General features: G+C 44.0%; 1 protein-coding gene and 1 long non-coding RNA gene across 4 annotated transcripts in view; one reads left to right on the forward strand and one right to left on the reverse strand.

Annotated features, from left to right (window-relative positions):
• Positions 1–666: 666 nt before the first annotated feature.
• GPRIN3 (GPRIN family member 3) overlaps positions 667–13,970 on the forward strand; it is a 29,386-nt gene continuing 16,082 nt past the window's right edge. The window contains exons 1-2 of one of the 3 annotated variants that reach the window (XM_068187594.1): positions 673–797; positions 2,982–3,084. The gene's annotated coding sequence lies outside the window, so the exon portion shown is untranslated. Of the gene's footprint in view, positions 798–1,110; positions 1,258–2,981; positions 3,085–13,970 lie in introns of those variants that run through there. The other 2 variants (XM_068187592.1, XM_068187593.1) reach the window with 2 other exon arrangements.
• Positions 12,396–13,324, reverse strand: LOC137473377 (uncharacterized). Its single transcript, XR_010998739.1, has 3 exons — positions 13,219–13,324; positions 12,736–12,979; positions 12,396–12,536 (listed from the first exon to the last, which is right to left on the reverse strand). It is a non-coding gene; the product is annotated as an uncharacterized lncRNA (long non-coding RNA).

The following is a 13,970-nucleotide window of genomic DNA, read 5'->3' on the forward strand; positions in this document are numbered from 1 at the left end:
TGGGTTTTTGTTGCTGGGTTTTTTGGTGGTTTTTTTTTTTTTTTTTTTAATCCTGCTTCTGTTCATCCCTAAAGGATCGCAGAAGAGTTAAAACCTTCCCGGTTGAAAACCTATACTTGACTTGAGTCTCCGGGCACTGCAGAACCATTTCCTGTGATTGCAGCAGAGAGAGATAAAATTCCACTGTGGTGGGAATAAACCGAAATTAGATCAAAGATTTCCGGATAATTAAGACTTCCAAACCAAAACCTCTTTTGCTGCTTTTCGCTTGACTCCACTTTTTTTTTTTTTTTTTCCCCAGGCAAACAGGGCAGTGCTTCACACAGGAAGCCAAATTTGCCTATCAAAAACAACAACTCAAATTGAAAGCGTGACAAGAGCTGAACCGCATTGGCATCCACTGCACTTCCCCGCGCAAACCTGTACCACCCCGCAAGCAGAGGGCTCAGGAGGTGCCCCTCTGGCTGAACGCTTCCTCCGAAGACACATGCATGGCTAGCACAGGTGGATGGAAGTGGCAGATTTGAGGTGCGAGGTTCTACCTCTTCTACCGTGAAGCAGCTCAGCACCCAGTTTGGGGTTAGGAGCTGGAGAGAAGCCGGCTGGCAGAGGTGGCAATACAGAGCGAGCCCAGGGCTCTGGCACGGCTGCCGAGGTCTCCCGGGGGGCTGCCGAGGGCCCCCTGCTCAGTCCTATGCGCCTGATGGAGGCCAGGAGCCGCCAGCTCCCGCGCGACAAAAGGCAGGAGAGGCCCGGGGTGGGGCTGGCGTCAGCGGGAAATGTCTCCCTGGAAGCAGGTACGTGTCCGCGCCCTGCGCGTTTGGGAGGGCGGGGTGCGGGGCCGAGCGCACCGGGGCTGCTGCGGTCCCTCCCCGCCGGCGGGGCCCGGGAGCTGTCCCGCTCTGCTGCGGCCGCAGGGGGAGCCCGGCCCGGCGCCGCAGCCCCGGCGCTCCCCGCCTCCCGAGCCGGCCGGGAGCCGCAGCTGGCAGCGGCCGGAGGCGCAGCTCCGCGGGCGGCGGCGGAGCCCGGCCGTGCTGCCCGCGCCTCCCGCCGCCGCCGCCTCGTCGGCGGTGGCACGGATCGCCTCCGTCCTGCTCCCGCGGCGGGAAGGGCCGCCCAAGCGGAGCCCTCCTCCCTCCCGCCGCCGCACACCCCGAGGAACGGCTTGTTTTCCTGCCCGGATGATGGATTTCTCCGCAAGGTCATCCCTGCCCGCGGCGGCGGTGTGCCCGCGGCTCCCCAGGCGCCGCCGCGGAGGTAAGGGGCGGGGGGAGCGGAGCGGGCTGGGTGAGCACCTACACGGCACACACACACACCAGCGAGGGCGTTCGGCGCCGGAGAGCAGCGGGCTGGGTGCGCGGGCAGGTGCCGGGCGAGGCGGGCGTGCCTCGCCCTGCCGCCGTGCCCGGCGCGGGGTCCGAGCCGTGCCCGGGGAGCCGAGCCGTGCCCCGCTCCGAGCCGAGAGGGGCTGCGGCCGCCCGCCAGCGGACACCGGCGAGTGGGAGCGGCCGGGCCGGCCCCGAGGGCGCCTCTCTCAGCCTCTGCTCGTTTTTACCGGCGCTTGTAAGCGACTTTGGCTCAGGTGTGGTCCGGGAGTGCGGAAAACTTAAGAAAAGAAATAAAAAAGGTGGAGGGAATAATGATGAGATGCCCCCCACCGTCGGGACGGGCCGGGGGGATGCGCGGCGCGGTCGCCACGGCAACGTGCCCGCGGCCGCGATGTCGCAGCGCGGAAGATGCCCCGGAGGCGGCCGCCGCCGCCTTCCTCCACCCGGAGTGGGGATCGTGGCCAAGGGGCGTCCCCCGGGCCGAAGCCGGGCGGACGCAGTGGTGAGGGTGAGCTGGGGTATCCCCAGGTGATTGTCGGCGGAGCCCGGGGCTCCCCAGACCGTGGTGTGGCGACTCCCGTCCGAGAGCGGGAGGGTCCGCTCGGGTTTCGAGCACGGATGTCATGGTCAAGGAGCATCAAGGCGTGAGGGTTGGCCAGGTGATGTCCCTTGCCTGGCTCAGGGTGTTGAGGCTGGGCACGAATCCCTCACGGCCTTTTCTTTCTCTTGCTGTAGTTGGTGACAAAACTACTGATGATGTCAGCTCCTTGTCTGTGGCTTGTGTTGTCCACATTCAGCTTGCGTTCTGCACCCCATACAGGCCTTGGCTTCATTAATGCTTTATTCCTTCATCCCTTTTTTTGGCAAGGAAGATAACAATGCTAGTGGTGGGTTTTTTAGTCATAATACGTTATTATGATCCCATAGCCTAACCTCTTCCATAATATAAAGCAGAGACTATTCCCCTGTGATTCCAAGGTCTGGCCCACCAGCCTCTTCAAACAGTCTTGATTAAATGACTTCCAACGATGGGAATTGACTACATTCCTGGATAATTGACTCCAATTTTTAATCGCTTTGTTAAACGTTTGCATCTCTTTTCCCCTTTGAACTTTTCTGACTTCATCTTCCAGCTACTAGATCTTGTAATGTTTTGCCTGTCAAATTAAATGGTTATCTAGTTTCAGATCATCTCTCTCTGCTCAAGTATTTAAGGGCAGTAATTAAATAGCCACTTAACATTGTCCCTGATGAGATAAATAGACCTGACTCTCTTGGTCTCTGCCTGGAATGCAGATGCTCCCCAGGAGAAATGTCTGGGCTGCTCTTCTCTGAGCCTCCACCACCATCCTTGCCGGCCTCTGGTGCTGCACAGTGGGTTCCAGGAAGGCCCTTGTTAATGTCACGTGTGGAGATAATAACCTCGTGCTCAGTATTCCCCTGTCTATTCACTCAATGGTACAAACTTTTCTTTCCCACGACTACGTGGTGGGAACTTCTGTTCCATTAGTTAAAGGCAGTGATCCCTGAACTTCTTTGGAAGCCAAGGTTTTCTCAGAAGCTGGATGCCTGTCCTGTCAGGAGCATTTGAATTAAATATTTCTACATGTATACCTTTGGATCTGCCTATATTAGAGTTTTTTCCCTCCTCAGATCACCTCACTTCCATGGAGTCTGCAGCTCAGGAATCACAATAGCCCTCTGGTGTCCTCTAGAAGTCAGAGGAGTTTCTTTTCCCAGGACCTTCCTCCTAAAGGTCTGTCTTCTCCCCCAGCCAACTTCAAATATGTTTAAGGTCACCTGGAGTAAATGGTACTAAGAAGTTACACTGAGTAATATACAAACTGCAAAGGGCCCATTAGAGTGAATTGCTTTTGTAACTGCTTTTGTTCAGCTGTGCCTCCAAGTGTTGGTGAGAGAAAATAATTGCTTTCCTATCTCAAAGAGCTGTAAATCCCACTACTGGCTCTGATGTCTAGGCTGACATACACAGTGTCATTATTTTGCGAGTCTTTAACCTGAACATTGTGAGTTTTACTTGCTCTGAAGTGTGCTAAAGCCTGGACTTACAGCTCTCTAGAAAGCACAATATTTGAGAGTATGGGCCAGAGGTTAGGTGGCTTTGACAGAATATTGTCAATTTTTCCAGCAGCATGTAGGTAGCATCTCGAATCTCAACAAAATGATGAGATTGAGTAGTCTGAAGTCACCTTCTGTGGGAGATGGTACAAAACAAAGTTCTTTGAAATGAACTTTTTTTTTTTTTGGGTTGAGGTTGTTTTTATTTTTTGTTTGGGAGTTGTGTGTTTGACTTGCCCTGTCTATGAGCTTAATGCACAGTGAGGGAGGGTGGTGTAAGAAGTCTGGAAATTAAAGGTCTTTACATGCAGACCATCCCATGGAGTAAGTGATATGATGATACCCGTGAGTAAGGTTTGTTTGCAGGAATGATAGCAGGTTTCAGCCTTTAGAATGACCTAGTTGTCTTCAAAGTGTTAAAATTAAGAAAAGTACATTGTGATTGTGTAACAACTTAAATGTCAGGACAAAGAGTGTTCTTGAAATTTCATGAAGATTTTTTTTTATTACAAGTCCCAGAAAATGTCTATTCATAAGATTTCATGAAGTATAGACAGTGATGTACTAAATATAAACAGACCTTAAAAGGTCTGAAAAATCATCACAGAGCTCAGATAACACATCTGACTGAATAGAGCTCTAGAATTCTGCTGAATTTTCTACAGGCTGGTGTCAGCATCATAGGAAATGTTTCTCGCGTGTTTGTCCAATTGTATAGCCCCCAATACAAAATTCTGAAATGTTACTACCTGAGAGGTATCTTTCCCTCACCCATTCAAACTTGCCTTCTGTCCCCCAGATTGGACTAATATCTCTGAGTTTTTCTGACATAGGCTTTCCCTTCTTGTGGTTGCACCTTTTCTTCAGCTCCTTTTGCAATCAGAAGAATATCTGTGTGTTTACTTGGGGTGGCTGGTCCCAAAAATTACACATTTATGAATTTTGAAGCCCATCCAGAGTCAGCCCAGCATTACGAATAGTGGCTGTTAATTAATTCTACAGGCTTTTAATTAATTGTAAACAGACAGAAGATAGTATTTTTGAGTCTCAGACTTGCTGAAGACTGTCCAGCGAGCACTAGGTTAGACAGATTTCACTAACAAGATACTATGGCAGTGGTAAAATTTGTCAGATTTGGGCCCTGAAACTGACATCGTTACTTTAAGAACATAAACTCCCTCTGTCAGACTCAACCAAAGCTAAGGGGAACAACATCCTGCCTCCAGTTTGTGAAATCCTCACTGCTGTAGGAGTACAAGCAATCTGCTTGTAGTCTCACAGATACAGTCAGAATAAAATTTCGTAACTGAGAATTATGCTCCTAGCAGCACATCACTTCTTAATTTAAAAACTCCTACACTAAAAGCAGAGTTAGAATACAGGCTGAATCTGCTGCCTTTGTGGATTTAGGAGCAATCCTGGATTAAGACCTGATGTTGCCCAGTTTAGGTAAACATCACCTTCTTAAGAGTCAGAACAAAAATGATGGATAATTTTACTAGGGGAAAACAAGTTCTGGACATATTCTGAATGAAATTAAGTTACTGTCCAATGGGAAAAGTTTTTGAAAGTATATGCAAATACAGTTTACTTTTACAAATAGTAAAAATAGAAAAGGTCTACATATATCTTTTATTATATGTATGGACTTTGAACTCAGTTCTGTAGAAACAAAGACGGGTACAGATTAAAAATTTAATCACACATGATCAGTTACATATTAACATCGAGTTATTTGTCTCTTGGGAGTCTGGCTAGGACCTCACATTTGTAAATTGGCAGTAGATCCTAGAGGCTTGAGGTGTCAGCCTGCTGCTGAGTAAATGGGGAAGAAAATGCAGTGCCAACACCTGCAACTCCATGTAGGCTGTGGGGGAGAAAGGCAAAGAAAAAGGTGGGCACTTGAGTAGGAATGACAGGGAACCAGCATAATAGCATTTTGCACCTATTTGTCCTCTGTCAGCAGGACAAGTGCACAAGTGGTGCACTTGATGAGAATAATTAAGTGGAGGGAAGAATGCCGACAGTGATAAATATTACCACGCATTGTGGGAAAAGAGTGCTATAGGTGTGTTCACAGAGGATAGATTCAGTTCTTTCCCCTCATCTCCCCCATGCCTCTAAATCCGTGATCCTTTTTAACAAAGCTTGGTGGCAGGCATGAAAGCTATTACCACAGCCAATATCAGCCAGACATCCAGGAAGATACGGTATCTATTAAATTACCCAGGAAAAAGTGTCTGTATCTCTTTTATCTCCGAGTGTAATTGTTAACAACACGTGTTACTTCTACTGATTGTTTTACTCAACTTATTGTTTATTAGCAGAATGTGGTAGTAACAGTTGAGCTTGCTTGTTTCCTCCCTCTGACAGTAGTTCTTTTAGAAGAACAAGGAGTTAATCAAGGGGGACACAGAGGTCCCAGTCGTCTGTTAAACTGTTAGTATCTGTGATATCAGCATGGCTACATACTGCTGGTATCTGCGTCTAACCTAGCGGAGACCAGCTCTCAGCTGAGGCTGAAAGCTTGTATCGCTTGGCAAGTGGTAACAATTCATTTTCCAAACTAATTTATATCACTGTTGTCTAGCTTTGGGGAAGAAATATTATGCTGAGGGAGTGGAGGAGAAGTTTTTTAGAAGAGGATTATAAGAAGTATGTGTTCTGAGATATTTATCATCTCCCTCTCGGGCAACCCTCATAGTCAAATTCAACTATGATAAAACAGATATGAAGCACATTGCTAGACAGGAATCTTCACTGTGGTCTGGTGACCTCCTGATCCAGGAAGCAGCAGCATTGCTAAGTTTAAAAGCATTCATATCATCTGTGGATTGATCGTGGTTACGTAGTAATAACACATCCCCTCCCATTTGTGTGCCTGTACATTAATGCACACACAAGCTGGGGGAAGAGCAGTGTTCCCTGAAGCATTAGTAGTCTGGATGATTCCTGAAGAGTTATGTTAGTGTTTCAGTTAGCTACAGCTATAAACTGAAGCATAGGTCAGGACTGAAGTAACTGCTGTAGGGGAGGTTGCCTAGAGAGCCTGCAACCAGGAGTATTCTTATTTTCTGAAGAAAACCATTACCAAATGTAAGCAGAATATAGTGACCAAACATTTAGCTTTGGAAAGACAGATCCAACTTATTTTCCCTTTTTCTGTTTTGTTTTTGGTTTAATGTTTGGTGCATTTTTCCTGCTAAATGGATATGGTGTTTCTAAAAATATTGAGAAGTAATCAATGATTGCTTGAATTCTCACAGTAACATCTCTATCCTGAGATTCTCCTGTAGTTCAGTGATGATAATTAATATTGTCAGCTCTTCAAAATCATCATGCAATTATCACCAGTTGGCATTTTTATCTAGATGAACAGGATGGCTTTCTATATGCACATGTGCCTTCCTACTTCTTTTGGAGAACATTGAACAAATATTGGCTACTGCAGTTGGAATCCCAGACTGCATTCTAATGGTGAAAATCTTTTTCCCAGTGATGCTAATGTGCAAACAAACAAAGTTCAGTTTTTAAAAGGGAAGTCAAACAAGAAAAAAACCAAAATGAAACAAGATGTGTAATTATTTTTAATATTCTTCATGCAAAAACCCAACAGATTGAGACAGAGGGCATGAATACTGTGCTACATTATGACTAATCTGAAAAGGATACTATAAAAAGCAATGGCTTATCTCAAATGATGACAGTGAAGTCAGTGAAGAATTAATTCAGAAATTTTTCTGGTGACTCCAGGACCCCTCTTTACATGCATGAAATAATCACGAGAAAGCTGTGAAAATTAGTCAAGATGTTATCATGGAAACAGTAGGAATTTCCAACACAAGATAACAAAGGATCTGATGTTTACCTTAAATTTGCATAAACAGGAGTCAATTCATTAACATTTATGTGGGAAAAAAATTATGTGGTTAGGCATAATTTTCAGATGGATGGATTTTTCCTTTCCTGGGTGAAACGTAAAAGGAAAAGAACAGCAGACGGCTTACTAGTCTGATTTTACATGGTTTTGGGAAGTGATGTGTGTTCCTCTTGGTAGAGCTGGCACGTGGTTTCTCTGGTCAGGGAAATGTGGTGTTTGCCACATAAGCAGAGTCCCTTAACCTAAAGCCAGCCTGACTGAAAGTTATTTTCTACTTGTGGGCAGTCATTTTGTCTTAGTAAAGAAACTGTAAAATGTTTTGAAGTGCAAGGACTGGTGCATTACCTTCAATGTATTGGCAGTGAGATCTTAATCCAGAAAGTGGCATGTCTGCTGAGTGTTCAAAGAACAGCCCCTTCCATAGGCCCCAGGACTCTGTGGAGTTTTGCCAAAAACAGGGTCAAATAACAGATTAAGTCTGTAAAGTTGGTATAACAAAGCAGGTAAGAAATTTTCCAGCAAAGAAGGTGATGTGGACAGGGCACTGTACCATTTTAGCAAGTCCCTGTTTTCTTAGACTTACTGGAGCTACAATTCAGAGCAGCTTCTAAGAGGGCCTTTGGGCACTGAGGAATGAGTCAGATATCACCAGGTCCCAACTTCAGAAAGTGGAGAGGTATAAAAGTCACCTAAATCTTCCCAGCTCAGCTCTCCTAGAAGCAGTCTGGCTGTTGAGGACTTAGCCAGGTCTTTGGCTAGGAAATGGTGAAGGATAATCACACTTCAGCATTTAATAAACTACAGGGTCACTTTCATTACAGTCACTCTCCTTCCTCTGAAGTATCAGTTTCATGAAAACTTCACACAATTGAAAGATTAAGGTTGAGATGACTCATTAAGAAAATTATGGAATAGAATAAGCATTCTGGGGAATGTTGTAAGGGGTAGAAGTAATAGTAATAAAATACTTGTCAGAAAGATTATAGTCTTGAGAAGAACTGTATGGAAACAAGATGACAGAATTATTCCATTCCAAAAGGTTGGCATTTCAGAACTTTTTATAATACTGCTGCACACCACAGCCTCTCCATGTTAATTAAAATTAAAATGTTAATCTTGCCCGTGAGGTTAATAGTTAGGGAGTATCTGTTAAAAGCTGTTAAAGAGGCTATGAAGGTTTGCATGAGTTTGAGGACCCAGATTTCTGCTCAAGCTAAGCAGTAGCCTTACAAGATCTGCTGTTTCAGTACTCCATAAAATAGCATCAGTTTCCATCTGTCCATAGGGACAGATATCCCATCTACAGAGTCAGCTGTGGTAACATTTGACAATTCTTAGTTGCAGCACCAAAGGCACTTTCACAGAAAGGATAAGAGGTGTTTCAAAGAGTCACCTCAAGTGCATGGTATGGCAGAATAAAGTGACCAGGCTTTCAGGTCCCTGTCTGCTGCCCCATTCTTCAAATAAACCCGTTCATGCCATAACTGAGAGCATTAGTAACTGCAAATGTTTTCACCTACCTCAGCCAAGAGCTGCTTGGTCTTGGAAGTCATCACTGCATGTGATGGCTTCAGGTTGGGACTGTGCAGAATCTGTGCTGCTACCCCATGCCTGAGAACACAGGCTGAATTCAGCCCATAGTTTTGGTCATGTGCTAGTGGTGCTAAAAATGCATGAGAATTCACTGCAAACTGTGACTGAGGAATAAAAGTGGTTCATTCATTTCCTGGGAAGTCAAGCAAGCTGCATCAGGAGCTGCAGAGAAGTTTTAACAAATGGGTACTACAAAAGGATTAACTTCATTAATTTAGCTGTGTGTGCTTTTGGCACTCAGGAATTAATCCAGCCTTTATTGATTGTTTTGAGTCTCAATTAGCTTGATGCCTGGGAAGTGGAAGGGACAAGCAGTTTCCTCCTGCATATAGCAGACATAGAAACTCAGAGATGGTCTTTCCTTTGGTGAGAAAAGAGGTTTTTACTTCCTCTCTGGGTTCAGGGTACACATCAACTTAAAATGAAAAATTCAAACCCCAAGTCATGGGGCCACAGTGCAATAAAAGCAGATAATATCCTATCATAAAGCCTGGGAGCTTTCCCTTAGAAATACTCTTCTATTAAATGGTCTATTTGAGAATTGCTTCCAGCTGGACCATGCTTGGCCATTGTCACATAAGCATGTGAGTTGATATTGGGAAATAGGAGAACAGTATTTATCCAGTTCAAAGATGCTCTTAATATGAAGGGCCTCAAGGGAATATTGCTTGGAAAACAAATTTTCATAATAAAATGACCTATTTTAGAATTACAGTTTTCCATGCTGGAGGGGACACGAAGGTAGCAGGATGCTTGCCAAAGAGATGGACAATAAGCACACTCACACTTGCTCCCTAATGAGAAGATGAATGGACTGAATGTGTTCATGAGATACTACCCTGGGGTTTTGGGGTGGTTTTTTGTTGTTTGTTTGGGGTTGGGTTTTGGTTTGTTTTTTTCTTGTTTTTCTTTTCTACTAGATTCCTGCATGCAGACTATTTGTGTTTGCTGTGTCCAGATTGGCATGCCTGCAGGAATATGAGCAGACCTTCCTACCAGCAGCCAGCTCAAACATGTAGATGACAGGGAGAGAACCCACACAATGTCTGAGCCGTTCCTTAAAAAGCCTTAGGAGAGGAAAATTAAGTAAAAGGACAGCAAAGCTAAAAATAGTTTCCTTAAGTGTGTACCAGGAAAGCAAGCTTCAATTACATTATGTCTCTAATATTTTGGTCCCAAGAACGTAGCTCTGTAAGAAGTGTTATTTGCTGTTACTCATCAGTTCCGTCAGTGTGGATGCTCCAGGACAATTCATGTGGTGGTGGTTCCTCCAGGAGCAGAGCCTGCCTTCTAGTGACTAATGAATGCCACCTACTCAGCCTCAGTTTGTCTCATTTTGTCTCATTTGTCTGTTGAAACCCTTCTTCTTTTTCAATATGATCTATAATCTTGACTTCAGCAATTAAAATTAGTCTTTAATGACCAAATGAGTTCAACTAGTTGGCAATCAGAGCCACACCTGATTGTAAAAATCACATCAAAGTCAGTAGCTAACATGCTGCTCAAAGCAGGAAACTTAATTAGATGGGTGAAATTTGACCTTGCAGTTAAAGGCTGTAATTCCTTTGTAGTTTACAGTAGGTAAATCTGGCCTTTTACCAGAGGCATCTAACCAGAGATACTAAACTAATATGAAATTGTTCCAAATGCCAAAGTTGCCATTCTGACAGGAAGCCAAACCACATCATCCTTTCAGTCATCCTATCTTAGATGGCTGATTCATAATGAATGTAGGGCAGATGAGGTAGAGATGAATGAAAAGTGTCTGTTTTCTAGTAGACCATATGGTGACTCTTTTGCACTGTGGACTTAAAGATACAATTAAATGTGTTTTGGGGTGAACCTGTTAGCTTACATTTGGAGAACATTTTGAAGAAGAAATGCACATGGAAATATACACCGCCCTTTGAATTAATGTAGGATCAACATTTGTGTGTTGCATGGGGAATTCAATTCATGGGCTTCTGAGCTGACCTCCAGGACCAGAATTTAGCTGGCATAAAGATCTTGAGGTCACCTAGTCTTGATCTTAAATTCTTCACTGTTGAAACTTTTAAGTTTAATTGGTTATATATGCTTAATGACTAATTCTGTTTTGAAAGAGAACTTTCTGTTTGTGACTGAAAAGAGGGCAGTCTTTGGGAAAATGGGCTTTCCCCCCTTATGCATATAAACAATTTTTTTAGTTAAGTCTATTTGGGGTTTTTTGTTTGTCTGAAAGTTTTTGGTGTGGATTTTTTGTTTTGTTTTTTTTTTCTTCTATGTCCATATACACAGAAAAATACTTTCTGTATGATCAGAGAGCAGCCTTTTGAATTGTGTTTGACATTGGTCAACCATTAAAAGAGAGACCTAATACTTTACCAAGAAAACCCCAGAAAATGGGAAAAAGTGCTCATCAGAGGCTTAGAAAGACAAAGAAATGTTTACACTATTCAACTTGAACATGCAACATGAGGCAGCAAGAGATAGGAACATGATCAACATCACGAGTACTTAAAACTGTCTTTCAAAAGTGATTCCATGCCATGGTGCAAAAGACAATTTTAAAATAACCATTTATGAACAGTTTCCTGGCCTTGAGCGATATGAAGCTGTGAAATGGTCTGGCAAGGAGTACACAGTAAGAGACAGATGGGGAATCAGTGCTGGAAGAGCATTCAAGCCTAGGTCCAGGAGGCAGAGGGCCAAAGAATTTCTCTTATTCACAGGGACCAACCAACTTACTTTCCTCTGCACATCCTCATTTTTTCTCTGAAAGAGCAGGTCACCCCTTCACCCCTTATCTCCTCCTGCCTTCTTACATAGGGAGAACTCACTCAGCAGCTGTAGAGGTATGTCAGCCTCATAAATGGAATGAAGTCACTGAATTCATGTGGGAGAAGGCTGGTCTTCCCCAAAGGTCAGCATCAACACTCTAGTTTTGTGGGAGAAACTTAGGACTGAGGCATGCTAACCTTGAAATTCAATAGCCTAGCCATTTAATCTAGTTGCTGCCCAGAGAGAAGGCCAGGGGCCTAATGAATTTCTAGGTGTTGCACTTTCTGCCTTAAAATAAAGGCAAAGCTCCCACACAAGGGGAAAAGAACGCATTTTCGGTCCTTCTGGAAAAGGAAAAGGGTGAGAGTTTTGAAGTGGTGATGGGGGATTTTTCAGCCCATCTGCAGTGCTAATCAGACATCTGTCTCTCTTGAACCACCTCACATGGCAGTCTGCATTTGCAAAAATATTTTTCTCCTCTTGACTTGGAGTAAAACAAACCTAACAGTTTTCCTGTGGCTGCCCACACTCGTGGCTCAGGATTGTTAATAAATAGATGAGGGACCAGAGTGAAGAGAGCTGAGATAATGAAAATGAAGCTACAGTAATTACCTGGACTGTGCTGACTGGCTGAGCAGGGATGGAGGACAAGGCTTCCCACCTTATTGACAGCCAAGTTTCTTGGGGTGTGGCCTGGGTGTTTGATAATATGGTGCACACCAGATAAATTGCTCTTAGTTTCACAGCTATGGCATTATTTGATCCTCTGAAACAATCTGCGTCTGTCCACATACTACTTCCATTTGTTCTGGGTCTGCTCTGAGTTCGCTTGCTCTGGCACACAGGCTGCAGATTTATAGGAGAGGTGTTTCAGAACAAATTGCCAGCCTTGCTCTCTGCAAGAGAAGCAGCTCATCTGTAAGAAGATGAAAAGATTATTGAATTGCTGGCTCAGTATCTCATAGGCTGCTTCCCTGTTTGCACTGGATGTCCTATTCTCTCTTGTCATATGTTCATACCCCATCTGATCCCATGCCATGACTGAGCTTTCTGAAGAGCAAGAGCAATAACAGAGCCCTTTCCAGAAGTGCTTACCTCCTTGTATGAACACTTATGAATCTGCAGTGGTTGCAAGTATTTTTCTTGGGTGGAGTTTGTGCAAGTACTTTTCCTGGGCCTGTAACATCCTTTGCTTATTCAGCTTTAAGGTGGTGGTTTTCTGGGGTTTGGTTTTTTTCTTTGCAAATGCTAGCAGCAGCATATTCTATACACTTGTTTTGTTTTCTGCCTTTCATTTAGCAGAGGTCTCTTTCCCTCTTTGTAGATTCAGGACTTGAATCTAGGAAGGGAAGGAATTCATTTAAGTATTTTTTCGCTAATGTTGCAGAGGTGGATCACTGAAGCCTGAATTGCTGGGCTTATGATTGCACAGCTTTTAGTAGTAGATGATGAGATGTAGAAGAAAGGTGTTCTGTACTTAAATCACTGGCATTAGACACTGGCTGTTGCACAGCTTTCTCTGTGATCTTCATCTGTGTTAGATTGTATTGAAGAGGCAGAAAAAGTAGAGGTTCCTACCTTTGCTCTGTATTTTTTCTGCTTAAGTGGTGAATGCTTGTTATCTCTATGCTCACATGTAGCATCCAGCAAAATGGCAGAGTATGTTATAACCTTCTGGTCTTTCTCAAACAAGAACAGGAATAAAAAAATTGTATTTTCAAAAATATTGAGCAACTTTTGAATCCTAGTGGCTTTACTGGTGTTTCTGATTATTCAGCACTTTTGAGCATCAGACTTCTTTGATTTCAATGCCCAGCTTTAATCACCCAGATTAGGCTAGATGACTATCTTTGTTAGCATATATCAGATTTTATGTGTATGTCTGTCTTTAATCATGCAAGTATGCATAGTTTGTGGTAATTCAAATTATATCCATAAACAGGATGTCAATAAAAATAAATTGTGGTCGGAAGGCTGCTGTGCATTCACAGCTGTCAGATGACTGGTTGAAGTATCTAGTACATATCTTCAAGGTCCTGTGTGGAAATAAACCATCTTGTCCGATTTTCATATTGGCTCTAAGGTTGCCACGTGTTTTCTCACTCTTTCAAGCGTGCCTCTGTGCATGGGGCATTGATGTTCAGTGTGAGTCCAGTAATTAAACCCTAAGCCGTGAATGATCCTTTTTCACACCCTGCCAGCTTCCACTCCAGCTGACTTAGAAACAAGGACAAAGCAATCCCACAGCCCTGCTCACTCACAGCTCTACTCTAGCAAGGTACAGCTTGACCTTAGATCACTTCTAAGATCTGCAGGTTAAATATGCTGGC

This window comes from Anomalospiza imberbis, chromosome 4, assembly GCF_031753505.1.
Source record: "Anomalospiza imberbis isolate Cuckoo-Finch-1a 21T00152 chromosome 4, ASM3175350v1, whole genome shotgun sequence".
Classification (NCBI taxonomy): Eukaryota; Metazoa; Chordata; class Aves; order Passeriformes; family Viduidae; genus Anomalospiza; species Anomalospiza imberbis.